Below are 6000 nucleotides of genomic sequence, written 5' to 3' on the forward strand. Positions count from 1 at the left end.
TTATTATTTATGTTATTTTGCTGATGTGATATCATATTTATTGAAGAAAGAGGTAGAAAAATAAGACTCCAAGTCTTATTTAGACTCTAAGTTCACTTTGTTCGAGGTAATAAATAATTTTAGACTCTATGATAAAGTCGATTTGCATTGTGAGTGCCCTAACTAATATAGCATTGAGCTTGCTTTGAGCACTATACAAGCCTAGCGTATGAAGGGTAAATACACAATCTTAGGCCTTGTTTAGTTCACACAAAAAATCAAAAACTTTTTAAGATTTCTCGTCACATCGAATCTTGCGTCACATGCATGAAGTATTAAATATAGATGAAAATAAAAACTAATACCTATAAATCACGAGACGAATCTTTTAAGCCTAGTTACTCTATGATTGAACAATGTTTGTCAAATAAAAACGAAAATACTGTAGTGTCAAAATCCAAAAACTTTTTGATCTAAAACAAGGCCTTAGGCGTGACCCACAATCTCTCTTATACCCCCATTAATTATCTATGGTCTAGTCAGGTTTCCTATAAATTAGTCAGAAGCGTGGTCCGCTGTAGCAGCAAAAACCCATTAGCGTGAGAGGCCGAACCAAAGTTGTATGCTAATTCAAGCAGATAGCCATGCTCTTGGCTCGCTCAAGTGTGTGTCGGCTTGACTACCAGAGGCGGGAGCCAAACAAGTAATAAAAATCATGTCAATGTTCCGATCCTCATTTTTGAGCTGATCGATTTCTCCGGTTCCTATATATGCTCGCATCCATTTTTTTCTATTTTAAATTTTTAACTGAACGAATTAAATTCATGGGTTGTTCATGCTGAAGTTTATATATATATCTATTAGAGTGACACAAATGAAAGGGATCAAGATTTTTATTCTCTAGTATGTTGTATTCCCTATTATCAATTTTATTTTACTAACAAAAATTTTTCAAGATTTTCGGTCACATCGAATCTTGTAGTATATGTATAGAGCATTAAATATAGATGAAAACGAATTACACAGTTTGTCTGTAAATCGCGAGACAAATCTTTTAAGCCTAGTTACTTCATAATTAGACAATGTTTGTTAAATAAAAACGAAAATACTACAGTATCAAAAACTAAAAATTTTTATCTAAACAAGGCCTAAGCTTACACAAATAAGCCAGATGAGCATTACTTTTTACGGGGTTTTAAATTTGTTGATGATGTGTACGGTCAGGATGCTGGATGCCCCTTGCCTGGCTGCCCCACGCACAGCAGGGAACAGTCAAAAAAGTACACTACTCAGAAAAAAAGGCATAGAGCGGTTAGCGTGAGCAAGAAGCTTCTTTCACACAGTTCTAATTTCATAATTGCTCCTACAGCACTACTAATACCCTACTATATCTCTCTCATGTGGAAGTCCTGGGAGTACTTTCTTTTCAACAAGCTACCAGTGGCCAATTCGCATGCACACATGTGCATGCATGCAGCAAACAATCAGATGCATATATTTTATTTTATATTTCTATCCAAGAATATGTCTTGTAGAAGATCCCAACAAACAACTTCTGGTAACAAATAGAATTGTGCTAAAACCTCCAAAGCAACAATAGTAATGCCCTCTGCCCCTCATACCAATTGTAGGTTTATATAGTTTTCACCTAAATATTACCTGTCTCCCAAAACTTACCATGTGTTTGGTTGCGGGATGGTGAGTTGGGTTGGATCCAACCCTCATTTTGGGGACTCATCCATTGTTTGGTTACAACTATGATTTTGAGGACGGATCGAACCCATCTCTTGTTTGGTTGAAGAAATTAGAAAAAACGGGTTGGATGGCAAGCTAACAACATTAGTGAGGGCACTTTTTATTAAAGACTCTGAGTTTTTCAGAAATTAGACAAGACCGGATCTGTAAAACCTATGAGTCATGGTATTTTTGCATAAAGGTCCAGAAAGTGAAACTAAATTGCGCTGGTGACCCTTATACCTCCGTTCGGGGCAGAGCAGAGGCGGCCGCGCGGGCGAGCTCCGCCGCGGGCATGAGCCCCGCCTGGGGTCCTGGCCGCCACGATGCTCCCGACGAAGAAACGGGGGTTCGCTCCGTCCGCCAGATTTCAAAGACAGAGCCAACCCGCATCTCATGCGAATATTCCTTCTAGAGCCAACTCAACCCTCCTCGAATTCCATCCAGACAGTCGTAGGGACGGGTCCAACCCAACCCAGCTCGGTCGAACCCCCAATCAAACACACGGTTAGTGTTTTAATTTGTTTTGTTCTAAGATTTTAAATTTGACCAATTTATAGAGAATATAAACATTTAGGACATCAAATAGATATGCTATTAAAATATGTTCTAATAATACTTATTTGATAACAGAAATATTAATATATAGTCTTTTGTAAAACTTGGTAAACTTAATTAAGATAGTTTGATTTAGAACAAAACTAAAACCTCAAGCTTTTTTGAGACAGACATAGTATATACTCCATTTGTTACAAATTATAAGTCATTTTGTTTTTTATCTACACATAGTGTATATCTAGATGTATAACAAAATTTATTTACCTAGAAACCCAAAGTGACCTACAATTTGAAATGGATTGGTACCTAATAAGTACATGAGAACTTCGATGCACCTTTTGCCTTTTTTTCATGTCTACCCATGTTTAAATGCATGCTTTTAATCCTTGTAGTATTATTGCCATCTAGAATTAAGAAACAACATTGTTGATGGTTAATATTTTTTTTCTTGAAATGTTCCACATGAATTCTATGTCTGGTGTACTTGTTGAAAGGTCCTTATTTGGTTTTGGTAATTGAGTGACAACTTAGGTGGACTAATAGTATTTATGTGAGATACACAGGAGAATTAGTCCACAGTTGATTATGAGATGATGAAGGAGCTTATTGCATATGAGACATGACATGGAGTCATGTGACCAAGGTAGAGAAGATCAAGATGAGGCTTGGCTTGATGGACTGGTTGCAAGAGTAAAGGGCAAGTCAGAGGCTTTGAAGCGAGGGACTGCATGCGACGGTGAAGCTTGAGCAAGACTTGGCGCCGATAGACCGAGACAACGGTGAAGAGCAAGTGAGGTCAAGATCAATGAACCAATACAGTCACGTGATGATATGAAGTGGATCATATCATTTGGTGATTGGTTGGTGCATATGTTGCATCAACATTGGAGGAGATGGAATGGAAAGCGCAAGGCAAAGGTATAACCTAGGGCTTTTCCATTTCACCGGTCATAGGTGTGTAGAGAAGTTGAAGACCAAATTCAGGATAGATGGCCGTACTATCAAGAGGGGCAAACTTGTTTGCATATCAGTTATCTAGTGCCACTTGAGCGATCTAACTTTGCATACATGTTAGGGTCGAGTGGCGTGGCAAGTTTGAGAGGCTAACTCCTTTAGGAAAATATTTGTGAAAATGCTAACACACTTGCACATGGTGGTGTACACTTGTTGGTGTTGGCACACTTTGCAAAGGAGGTGGAGTTCCTAGGGTAGAGAGGGGTTTGGGTTCCTCTCTATTAAGTGTATATTTTCTATTGCGCCGATGAGAAGTTTAGAGAAGTTGCGGGAGTATTTCTCACTGAGAAACACTCACCAGACGCAAGTGTTGGTAGCACCGGACGCGTCCGGTGTAGTTGTGTATGTGCATCCGGTGACCCTACAGGTTTGTGGTGCTCTCTACGCACGATTTCGGTGTGCACCGGACGCGTCCGGTGTGGTCCAGTAGAGCATTTGGTGGTGCTGTGTTAGGCGTGCGCATATGCTAGCTGTTGGCAGTAATGGTCGAGTTCAAATGGTTAGTGATACGTGGCTGTTTCTGGAGCATCAGACGCACTGTTCCAGCGTCCGGTGGCTCCCTGCAGTGAGTCCGGTGCTCACGACTTTTGCCCAGTGAAGGGGCAACGGCTAGTTTAGCTCTTGGGGTTATAAATAGAAGTGGTGGCCGGCCTTAGCTGGTGCTGAGCACCATTGGGACTTAGTGTCCATGCTTGGAGAGTGCTAGTGAAGCCTCTAACTCACATATGCTTGATAGTGATCATCCAATTGTGTGAGTGAGCGATTCTAGTGTGTTGCATTGAGAGATTGCATCGAGTGGCACTAGGTGTTCGTGTTGCAAGCCGATGGTGCTTGTTACTCTTGGAGGTTGCCACCTCCTAGACGGCTTGGTGGCTTGTGACTCCGTTGAAGCACGCAAGAAGATTGTGCGGTGCTCTAGAGAAGAGATTGTGCGGGGTATGGTGCTCACCCCGCGGAGATCGCGAAGAGCAACTCTAGTGGATTGCTTGTGGCTTGGAGGATCCCCATTTTGAGAGTGGATGTGCGGCACTCGCTGAAGGTTTAGCTTTGGAATGCCAATTAGCTTGTGATCCATCAAGTGGGTGTATCGCCACAACGAGGACGTAGCTTGGTGGCAACCAAGTGAACCTCGGTAAAAATCACTGTGTCAATATTGTCTACTCTTCTCGGTGGTTTGCATTCGCCTTACACAAGCTTGTATTTACATTCAATATACTTGTTCTTATGTAGTTGCTCTTGTGATTAGTTTAGCTTGAGTAGCTTGCTAGTTACCTCTTGCTTGTGTAGCTAGAAGTAGTTCTCTTGTGTGGCTAATTAGGTTTGTGTAACCTTGTTAGTCATATTGCTTAGTTTGTGTAGCTAAGTAAGTTGCGCTCTTTAATTTGACATTAGTTGCCTTGTTATTGAGCTTGCTAGTGAGCTTAGGCTTTGTGCACTTTGCCTCACTAGTTTGTGTAGGAGCTCCCCCGGTTTACAAAGTACTAGTTGCATAGGTTTGTGTGACCTTGCTCCTAGAATTGGTTAGGTGAGCTCTAGCTAAGGTAGCACCTTGTTAGCTCACTTAGGATCTTTTACAAGGTGCTAGAGATCTTAGATAGAGGGTTGTAGTCTTGGCTAGACCGATGGTTTTAATTCTGCATTTGTTTCGGTTAGCCGACGTGATAAGTTTTAGAAAGGACTATTCACCCCCCTATAGTTTGCCATCTTGACCCTTCACTTGTTCTTTGCCTACTTGGTTCCTCCCATTGTCAACCTGGTCTAGCAAATGAAAGGCTCCATCATGTCGAGTCCAAGAGCCCCATGGGCTCTGTCCACAACACAATAGACAACAACACCTAACAATATACATAAGAACATGTCGTGTTATATGATGAGATCAATCATTTATGGATAGTGCATGTTTAAAGCTCCAATTTTGTTACATAAAGACTCATTTATTTGATAAGTATTGTGCCCAACGGTACCGTATAAACCACACACATCAACAATGGGTATTGTCATGGTTAAAACCAAACTAAGAACCTAGAAGCCACCTTTTAGATTATAGATGGCAGACATGGGTCTGGCAGCCTCTAAGTCTAATGGTTACTTGCACACCTGCTCAGTGCTTAAAAGTGCTCCCTATGTAGGGAACTTGTCAGGGTACTACAAATCACATGACTATGACCCAAGAGGGGGAGAGGTGAATTGGGTCACCTAAAACCTTAGCCTAAACAAAATCTACACTAGATAAACAAAAGAACAATAAACTATCTAGATGTGCACCTATGTTTGTCTAGTGATTCTGTGCTTATCCAACCCAAAGAGTTTAGCAAACTAGAGCAAATCCTAAGTGTCTAACCTATGATCTACTATAGGATGTAAAATACTCAAAGCATGGAATAATGTAGAAAAGCAAATGCAATAAGAAAAGAGGGGAAAGGTAAGAAAACTATTAGACATGAGACAATGTATCTCATGGTGTCAATGAAAAAAATTCCACCCCTAGTTCACAATAGTCTCCACAAATGATTTTGTTGGTCATTATGAGCCTCCCCTAGTTAGTGTCCTGAGCTCATTACAAAAGCACATACTAAGCTAGAGTTGTGCTCAATCAACTTAGGCTTGCAACAACTCGCCATACTCCCAAGATCACCTTGGCACCAGGTCTCATCATCCCTTATGCAAGCTTATCGAAGCCACCCACATCAAGTCAGAGGATCCTTGACGTTGTCG

This window comes from Sorghum bicolor, chromosome 9 (genome assembly GCF_000003195.3).
Source record: "Sorghum bicolor cultivar BTx623 chromosome 9, Sorghum_bicolor_NCBIv3, whole genome shotgun sequence".
In the NCBI taxonomy this organism is placed as follows: Eukaryota; Viridiplantae; Streptophyta; class Magnoliopsida; order Poales; family Poaceae; genus Sorghum; species Sorghum bicolor.